A 10,428-nucleotide genomic window follows, 5' to 3' on the forward strand; every position below is an offset into this window, starting at 1 on the left:
CTCCTAACCTTTTCACCCTTTCAGCCTTTCCTCTGACCTCAGCCCCTCTCCTCATCCTCTCTGTCCTCAGCCCCTTAGTCTCTCAGCTCCTCAATCACCCCACCCACACCCCAGAATATCTCCTGGGCAGTCACCTAGGACCCCCTCCCCTGGCCCTCCCATCCCACTCCACGCCCTACCTGGTTAGGGCTCATGCGGTGTGTGTTTTATGCTGTGACTCCAGGTAAGACATCCCTGCTCAAATCCAGGAAGCCAATTACCTGCTCTTCAATGTTATAAACACATAACTTTTGAAGATCAAGTAGTTTAAACTGAACCGTGGAAAAGAAGATATAAAACAAATGTATGCACTCCAAAGAAAACAAAGGTATTGGAATTCAGAGTAGATACAAAGGGAACAATGCTGTTCATACTCACTGATTCATTTTATCATCATTAATCCATAATCAACTGCTCGTTAGGAGAATCCATCTTTTTAATCTATCATTTGTTGGAGAAAGTTCCTTTTCCCTCTGTGTCTTGAGGCTAATGTCTGGGCTGGATACTTCCTGGGCCCGCTCCCCAGCTGAGATGGGGGTCTCTTGGTGTTCCGCTGTGGGTTGGTCCCACTGTGCCTGGGATGCTATGATTGGGGTCTCTTGGTGCTCCGCTGTGGGTTGGGCCCACTGTGCCTGGGATGCTATGATTGGGGTCTCTTGGTGCTCCGCTGTGGGTTGGGCCCACTGTGCCTGGGATGCTACGGGTCTTCCCTTGGCCTCTTTTTCCATTTTGTGTACAGCCTCAGCAATTCTCCCTGCCATGTCCTGACATGGTTGATCATACTGTTTTGCTTTGCACTTGATTGACACTTTGGCTGGGTATAGAATTCCAGCTTAAAAAGCAGTTTCCTCAGAGCATGGAAAGGTGGGCCCTGTGTTCCTCTCTCTGGTAGCGCTGCGGATGCAGGCTGGATTCTTATTTCTTTACAAGGAGATCCCTTTGGGTGTGTGGGTGCCAACCCTGGCCAGGACAGGTCCCCACTCAGTACCCATTTCAGGGATTTGCATACAACATGCACTTCTGCCAACATGCACTTTCCCACACAAGCCCGACGCCAGTGGCTCACACCTGTAATCCTAGCTACTCAGGAGGCTGAGATCTGAGGATCACGGTTCAAAGCCAGCCCAGGCTGGAAAGTCTGTAAGACTCTTTTTTTTTTTTTTTGTAGGTCGTAGGGCTTGAACTCTGGGCTTGGGCGCTGTCCCTCAGCTCTTCAGCTCAAGGCAAGCGCTCTACCACTTGAGCTACAGCGCCACTTCCGGCTTTCTGGTGGTTTATTGGAGATAGGAGTCTCACGGTCTCTCCTGCCCAGGCTGGCTTTGAACCTCGATCCTCAGATCTCAGCCTCCTGAGTAGCTAGGATTCTAAAGCAGGAGGATTGCAAGTGCAAGCCACACCTGCTCAACAAAGTGAGACCCTATAAGGAAATGGCAAAAGAAAGGAAGGAAAGGAAAGGAGGAAAAAAGGAAGAAAGAAAAGGAAGAGCAAACCGCAGCTGGGAAGGAAACAGAGGACTTGTGTAGAATATTTTATGGAGCCCTCACAATTTAAGAAACAACTCAACTAAAATGAGTAGAAGATTTGAACAGATATTTCACCAAGGAATATATGCAAATGGCAAAGGGCACATGGAAGCATCATTAGTCACCAGGAAAATGCAAATTAAAACCACAATGGTTTATAAATGAAATCAAAGGCACAAGGAATAAAATACAAAAATAAGTGCACTGGACATCTACAAAATGAAGAACATTTGTGCCCCAAGGGACGCAAATTAAGAAAGTGGAAAGACAGCCCACAGGACAGGAGAAAATTTTACCAATCATGTATCAGACTGGTATCTAGAATAGAATCTATCTATTACAGACTGGTATCTAGAATAGAATCTATCTATTACAAACAGGTATCTAGAATAGAAAAAGAATGTTTACAACTCAATAATAAAAAAGACAAGTAGATTCAAAAGTGAGCAAAAGGATTTGAATAGATACTGCCCTGAAGGAGATATGATAAGCAACAGAAGAAGCTCACAATCCTTAGTCATCAGGGGAATTCATATCAAAACAATGAGATACAAGAGGTAGAGCACCTGCCCAGCACACCTGTGTCAATAAAGAAAATGGGATGTGTGTGTGTGTGTGTGTGTGTGTGTGTGTACAAGATGGAATTATGTCATTTGCAGGAAAACAAGTGGAACTTATTTCACGTTGTGAGCTAAGCCAGATGGAAAAACACAAGTTCTCATATCATGTCATGTAGATATGGACCTAACAGAGTAAAAACAATGAAATGAATATAAAACTTGAGCATTGTTTGATGTACGAGCCGGTGGGGGGAGGGGGAGAGAAGAGGTGAAGGCGGCCGTGAATATGATCCAGGTGCTTCATGAGCATGGTGAAAATGGACCCATAAAACTCATTACAATGTCGGGCTGGGAAGGTGGCTCAGTGGTAGAGCGCTTGCCTTGCATGCTCAAGGCCCTGGGTTCGATTCCTCAGCACCACATAAGCAAAAAGAAAAAAGCCGGAAGTGGTGCTGTGGCTCAAGTGGTAGAGCGCTAGCCTTGAGCTGAAGAGCTGAGGGACAGCGCCCAGGCCCAGAGTTCAGGTCCCACAACCGGACCCAAAAAAAAAAAAAACTTATTACAATGTTAAAAGGGGGAAGGTGTAAATGAGGTTAAGAAAGAGTAATTCCAAGGGCAAATCTGATTATTTTAATTGTATATATTTAATTTTATATTTTATATTCAATTTTTAAAATCACACACACACACACAAAACCTACAGCTGGGCACCAGTGGCTCATATCTGTCATCCTAGCTACTCAGGAGGCTGAGATCTGAGGATCGCAGTTCAAAGCCAGCCTGGGCAGGAAAGTCCATGAGACTCCTATCTTCAATGAACCACCAGAAAACCGGAAGTGGTAGAGTGCTCACCTTGAGCTGAAGAGCTGAGGGACAGTGCCCAGGCCCAGAGTTCAAGCCCCATGACTGACCAAAACAAACAAATAAAACCCTACAAAATGAAAGAACTCCTCAGTCCCCACCCCAGAGGCAGAGTTTCTGCCACTTTCTTCCAAGGCTTTCCTTTCAGTTTCAAATCTCAATATTTCCCCCCTCCCTCTCCCTCTCCCCCTCCCTCCTCCCCCCTCTCCCCTCCTTCTCCCATTTTTGGGGCTTGAACTGAAGCTTCTCTCTGAAACTGTGTGCAAGCACACAGCATCAGGAGTCAGACCTGCTGTGGTGCCATTGGTCTACCCTCAGACCAATTAGATGTGGCAGACTGACTTTCCTTCAAAGAAGGGGAGGAGGACCAGAAAAAGGAGTTGTTAGAGTTGGGTCATTAGCTGGAGGGATCTGGGCCAACAATCCCTTATTATCCATGGGGAAACTTAAGGCCCGAGAAGGGGACTAATTAATCTAAGGACACAGAGCCCATTAAGAGATGTCCCCACTGTAACCCCAAATTTGAACATTTAAACACGGACTTCATGATCTTTGCCGCGCCTGAGTACTCCAGACATGTTTTGGAGTTTTTCTTCACATTTTCCATCCTGAGGTGGGTGCTGGAAAGCCAACCTAGGGCCTACCACGTGCTGGACAAATAGCTCTACCCCTTCTTCTTCTTTTTTATGTAGGGGGTAGGGGAAGGGCTGGTCCTGGGGCTTGAACTCAGGGCCTGGGTGGGCCTGAGTTTGTTTTTGCTCAAGCTGAGTGTTCTACCACTTTGAGCCACAGTGCCAACTCCAGCTTTTTGGTAGTTAATTGGAGAGAAGAGTCTCACGGACTTTCAGCCTGGTGTTGAACTGTGATCCTCAGATTCAGCCTCCTGAGCAGCGAGGGTTACGGGTGTGACCCCTGACACCTGGCTCCTCTTCTTCTTCTTTTTTTTTTTTTGGACAATGTCTTTAGTGAGAAGTTTTCTTTAAACATGACACAATGTATACCTGCCTGGGATCTTCACCTAGTTCTCCATTAATATGCACAGCTTTCCTGTTTTTATGTGTCCATGAAAAATCAGTGTGACTAGCAATACTAATTTTTAAGGTTTTCCTTACTCAAATGACTCAGTCTCTAATGAAACTTGCTATCCCTCGCTGTGCGAGCTGTGCGTGGAGAGGGCTTCCGCGTGGAAGCCTCTGGCTGAGCTGCCCGGCGGCGGCGCTTCCCTTGCTTGCAGAGGGATCTGCCGAGTGCAGGGCGCTGCTAGGGTCCCTCCCCACTGGAAGTCCTGCAAGAAACTCGAGCGGTGGCTCTGCTCACGGCCTCCACCACCTCAGGTTCTGCGCTGGGGTGCGGGACGGGCCATTGACTGCCTGTGCCTCTGTAAATTGGGGGCGACTGGGTCTCCTGCCCAGGGATATTGGAGCCATGAGATTCAACGAGGTGACCCGCAAATCGCCAGCACAGCGCCCCCTGGGAGCACTCACTGTAATCACCCCAAGGGCAGCACTTCCTGCCACAGGACTCACTGCCCAGGCAGCCGGAGGGGCCCCGGAGCCATGCCCGCGTACCTCCAGCTGGCGGGCAGTCTGGCAGAGCCGTCTTGCCGGCTTCTCTCCAGGGCCATGCTAGGCTGTCCACCTCCCCAGATCCCCAAGTGCCTCAGTTACCCCCCCCCACCCCGTGTCAGAACCCCTCGGGCTGGGCACTGTCCATCAGCTGAAATTGAGTGCTCACAGTTCTGAAAGCCAAGAAATCCAAGCAGGACTCACCCACAGGTCCAGTGCGTACAAGAAATGGTTCTCCAACTTCGGGATGGCGTCTGTGTCTGGGGCCGGAAGGACAGGAAGCTCTCTGAAACCTTTTATAAAAGGTTACTGTCCAGGCTTCCACTTGTAATCTTAGCTACTCAGGAGATGGAGATTTAGAGAATTGCTGGTAGAGGATGCTGAGTCAGAGGATCCAGCCCAGGCAGAAAAATCTGCTAGATGTCCATTCCAAAAACAACCAGCAAAAACGGCAGGCTGGGGGTGTGGCTCAAGTGGAAGAGCACCAGTCAAGCGAGCAGCAAGCAAGCTGAGAGAGCCTGGACACGCAGGGTCCAACACCTCCGACAGCCCCACAGACATCTTGCCTTGGGCTTCAAGTTTCAACACAGAACATGGACAGACTCAGACTCACACCTTCAAACCACAGCTGGGGGCCTCTTCCTGACCCCCCTTCATTTCCTAGCAGAGGACTCCGCAGTGCCAGTCCAAACCCAGGCTGGGGAAGCCCTGAGGGGTCATCTCACACCACCACCCCCTTTACAGATGGAGACACTGAGGCCAAAGACCAGGCCTCAGCCCCTCAGTCCTGGAGTGCAACGTGTCAGCCAGGAGCTCTCCAGCTCCGTATCAGGAAATGTATCTGAACTGGGGAGGGAAGAAGAAAACACAAAACCACACCGACACGTCAAAATGAAGAAATGTTTAATTAAATATCTGCAGAACGTAACATTCGTCAGCTAGTCAATTGCATTTCAACGCAACTCTCCCATGGTTATCCATAAATTTTATTTAATGAGGCATGTGGGTGCCTTTTAATATGTCTGACGTGACAGCCTAGAAACGCCAAGCAAGGATCCGGCAGAGGTCTGAAAATGGCTACGCCCTCAAAAAGCAGAGGGCTTCACCCACAGCTTTTATTCATTCGGCCCCAGGTTCAGGCATTCACTCAAGGAGAAGCCAGCAGAGCCTGGTGGGCCCCCCACCCCCGCGTTCTGGGAGGGTTCCATCTCCCCGACCGGCCTTCATATGTCTGTGTCCTGTCCTAGACTTAATCTCTCTACCATCTTCACCAAGGCTGAGCCGATCCCTGTGCCCAGGGGGAAACTGAGGCCCAGAGAGGACAAGGCAGGTGTGAGGTCACATAACCTAGAGACTGACAGTGGCAGCCAGGGATGGACACACCAGTGTTGGGGGGGTCTCCTTCCCCTCCCCACCCCGCCGTGAATATTCACCCGCTGACCAGCTCCCCTCCCAGAGCTGCAGGAAGCCTGCTGGGATTCACAGGCTCCAACTGCTATTCTAATTAAGAGAAGTTATTCTAATTTTAACCCCTCTCTACTACCTCGTCCCTCCCTTCCTCTCCATTTATGTAAGGGATGCCGCCGCCGCCATGCCTGTTGCTTGGGATGAATCATCTTCCAGAGGCCCACGGTGGGGCCGGAGCAGCTCCTCCCGGGGTCCCCTATCAGGCAAGGCCCACCCACGGGGAGCCGGGGTCAGGCTCAGTCCTCCAGGCCCTGCCTGGCCCTGCCTGGCCCCGCCCCAACCCCCTCAGGCTCCCTCCCTCCTTGCCCTCCCTCCCACCCGCGGTTGTCAGGTGAAATACAGGGTGTCCAGTTACACGTCTTTTTTTCTTTTTTAAGTATTGGGATTTGAACTCAGGGCCTTGTGCTGGCTATGCCATGCCCTACCACTTGAGCTCAAAGCTTGGCTGGCTTTGAACCTCCACTCTTAGATCTCAGCTTCTTGAGATCTCACACCCACCAATCTTAAGCACAAGAGTGTTCCTGAAGTTGCATCCTCAGGCCGGTCCCTTCCAGGTCCGGTCGGAGCCTGGGCTGGGAGGGTGGGGAGGGGCTGCTCCCCAGGCCCGAGCCCTGCGGGGCTGGCAGAGAAGGCCTCTTGCCCTCTGTCCTCAGCCACTCTGCCCCTTCCCAGGCTCCCCTGGTTGTGGGGGACTGGCTCGGGAAGGGCTTTGCCGGAATTAAATCCGGGTGGGCTGGGGCTGCGCTTCTCTCCTGACCCACGCGGAGGAGAGCACACAGCCCCATCTAAGATGCGCAGAAACAACCAAACGTCCACAGTCTGCGCAAGGATGCTCACCGGGCACCTTTGAGAGCCCAGCACTGGGAGGAAGGGGAAGGAAGCCACACGTCCCCGGGGGCCCAGCCTCGCATGCAGAGCTGCGCATGTTCTTGTAGCCGGCCTCCTCCTCCTGGTCTGATCTGAGCCTGGGCTCCGCTTCACCTGCTCCTTCCTCCCTGGCTCTCTGCCCCTCCCCCCGACAGCTGCCCTCCCCGCCAGCCTGGCTGTCCAGGGCTCCCCTGCCCGCCTCCTTTTTTGGTTAGCCACCACGTGCTCAGCAGCCCCCAGGCCTGCCAACACAGGAATCCACCCACCGTGCTACCAGTGCAAACCAGAGCCCCACAGAGCCTGGCACGCACCCAGGCATTTGATACTTGCTGTATGATGGTGTAAGCATGACACAGAGCGCGTGGGAGACCCACGCACGCACGCACGCACGGCCGGCTGCCAGACGGCTCAGCGCTCCCGGACTGGGGCCTTGTCCTTCAAGGTTTCCCAGTGTTCTGTGAGCTCTGTGGCTCCCCCTACCCCCAACCTCCTCCCCAGTTCCCTCCCTTCCTTTTTTTCCTCCTTCCCTCTCTGTCTCTCATTTTTTCCCAATCAGGCAGAGATGGGACAGCTGTTGGCTGTGTCCTTCAGGCTCCAACCACAACCACCACTGCGTCTCAGAGCAGGATGGCTTGAGAACAGCACCCGGTGCCCGGCGGTCCCGGGCGGTCCGGGGCGGCCCCCAGCACAGCTGCGTTCTGAGGTTTAATCTCTCTTTGGCCAGGATTAGCGCCGATGTGAGGTGGGCAGACTTGGCACACTGCAGCCCCTCACATTGCAGCCTTTAGCAGAATTAAACACAAGGACTGACTGTGATTGGAGCATTTTATGACATGATTTCATTAAAAAATAGGTCTTCATTGTCAAATGAACTTCTGCGAGGTTTTATGGAGTGGGCTTGCTTCCTTCTAGAAAGGGGAAAAGCCACGTGCAGTAGCCCACATGCTCACATTCACAAACAAGGGCAATCTAAACCAGAAGTGGGGTTCCTCTGAGCCCCGCCCTGCTGGCCTGAATTCGCGGAGCCTCCCCTGGCCGCTTCTGTGCAGGAAACCTGACAAGCCTGGCGGGGGCCTCCGTCGTCCCTGGCTGTGGGGCTCCGGAGCCAGGGTTCCACGGCACGGGGTGGGGCGTCACCCGGTGATTGGGGGGGCGCACGCCCGGCACTGGCCCCGCCCCTGGGCCATCTGCTTTGGTTTGCACTCAGGGCTTCCATGTCAGGTAGCTGTGACTCCCAACCAGCAAAGCCGATGGCTGGGCTCCGCTGGCCGCCATGCCCAGCTGCTGAGGGCGAGGCCTGACCCCAGGGACCGCGGGGCCCCTCTTGGGCCGTGTCTACCCAGCCCCTCTGCACCCCGTCTGCGCCCCCGCTTGATGGCTGATTTGCCCCGGAGCTCTGGTGGGATGACAGGTGGGGGCTGCCTCAGGCCCTGAGGGGACAGGACTGAGCGGTGTCTCCACCGCGGGGCCGTGCGTCCAGCCAGCCGGCTTCCCCTCACTGGGACACTGGCTGGAATGAGCCAGCTGAGGATGAACACGGCAGCCGCAGCCCGAGCTGGGTCACGTGACCCCACAGCTTCGGTAGAGGGTGGTGAGGCCGGATCATCACAGCTGGGGTAGGCGGCTGAGGAAGTGGCTTACCCCATAGAAGCTGACAAGCAGACAGACGGACAGGAAGGGGCGGGGTTGCAGTATCACCAGGGGTGACTCCTACCGTGACTTAACTTCCCCCAGCGTAGCACCTCTTCCTGAAAGTTCTACCAGCACAGAACCCAGCTCTTAGCACAGAGGCCTTCAAGCGGCGTTTTCTTTTTTGGCGCCAGTCCTGGGGCTTGAGTTCAGGTGAATGCTCTCACTTGGCTTTTTCTTTTTTGAAGACTGGTGATGAGCCACCTCTGTTAAGTGGAGATCAGAGTCTCACAGACTTTCCTTCCTGGGCTGGCTTCACACTGTGATCCTCAGACCTCAGCCTCCTGAGTAGCTAGGATTACAGGCGTGAACCCTCGGCACCTGGCTCCACTGGAGGTTTAAGATTCATTCTCCAACACCCAAGCAGCAAACCTATGAAGGAGGCTGGAAGATAATGACCATTTGGCAGACAAGGAAACAGAGGCAGAGAGGTGGGCGGTGTGGTCTGATTAAGCCATCTAGTGGAGAGGGCCTGAGCGCTGCCTGCCTGCTTGCTGGCCAGTTCTCCCTCTTATCTACCTCTTATGTGAAGAAGAAACCCGCCCATGAAGCCCCTGCGCCCCTCCCTGCGCCCCTCCCTGCGCCCCCATGATTATGACCTAAAGCAGGGAAGCGGGGCCCTTTCTTTTTGACTCCAATTTCCTGGGTCTCATAAACTGCCTTTATTGGCTTTCAGTAAATACTGAAACACTCATTTCAGTAAATGAAAGTGGTCACCTGATGACGCTGCTGATGAAATCCTCAGCAGAATTTTATTTGCTAATTACATACAAGATAAAACTTAAAGTAATAGACATCTCTAAACCCCGGGGTCCGCCTTTGAGATGGCTTGTTTAAGTGGAGGCTGAAGTCTTGGCTCTACCTGGCTCCTTGAGGAAGAACTGAGTCTGGGTGGAAATGCGAGGTGACTAAGCACCGGCCTGAGCAGCCTGACCCGCGCAGCCAGCGAGGCCGACGGGACCTCCAATGCAGGACAGACCGGGTGTGATGCCCCCCCCCCAGGGCCAGTCTCTCCTCATCTGTGGGCCTCAGTTTCCCCATCCATACAATGGAGTTGAACACAGGTTCTAGAATTTGCCTCTGGAGGGGGCACTGGGGATGGAGTTCAGTGGTAGAGTTTGCTTAGCATGAATGAGGTCAGTGCCTCACACCAAAATGCTATTTTGGAGGATGACCACTTCAGAGAAAATATCAATGCATAAGATACAAATGCCTTCTTTCAGTTTGTACTGTGGGCTTACTGAGGCCTTGTTGAAGATACTTAGTAAGGTAGAGATGAAACGTTTGCTTGATAAATGAGAACTTCTCTCTTCTCCTCAGGGGCTAGGGCCCAACTTCCAATCAGTATGAATCAAGAAGAAAAGATGTCAGATATGCGTGGCTCAAGCCTGTAATCCTAGCTACTCAAGAGGCTGAGATCTGAGGATCATAGTTCAAAGCCAGCCCAGGCAGGAAAGACTGTGAGGTCCCTTTTTTTTTGTTTTGTTTGGTCGGTCCTGGGGCTTGAACTCTGGGCCTGGGCGCTGTCCCTCAGCTCTTCAGCTCAAGAGCTAGAGTGCCATTTCCGGTTTTCTGGTGGTTTATTGGAGATAAGAGTTTCAGGGACTTTCCTGCTGGGGCTGGCTTTGAACCACAATCCTCAGATCTCAGCCTCCTGAGTAGTTAGGATGACAGGCGTGAGCCACCGGCGTCCAGCAAGACTATGAGATTCGTATTTCTAATTAACCACCCCAAGCAGGAATGGAGCTGTGGCTGTGGTAGAGGGCTAGCCTAAAAAAGCAAGCAAGAGCATAAAACCCTGTACTGTCAGAAAAGAGGGAGAGAGAGAGGGAGAGAGAGAGGGAGGGAGGGAGGGAG

The sequence above is a fragment of the Dipodomys ordii genome, unplaced genomic scaffold, assembly GCF_000151885.1.
Source record: "Dipodomys ordii isolate 6190 unplaced genomic scaffold, Dord_2.0 Scaffold12, whole genome shotgun sequence".
NCBI lineage: Eukaryota > Metazoa > Chordata > Mammalia > Rodentia > Heteromyidae > Dipodomys > Dipodomys ordii.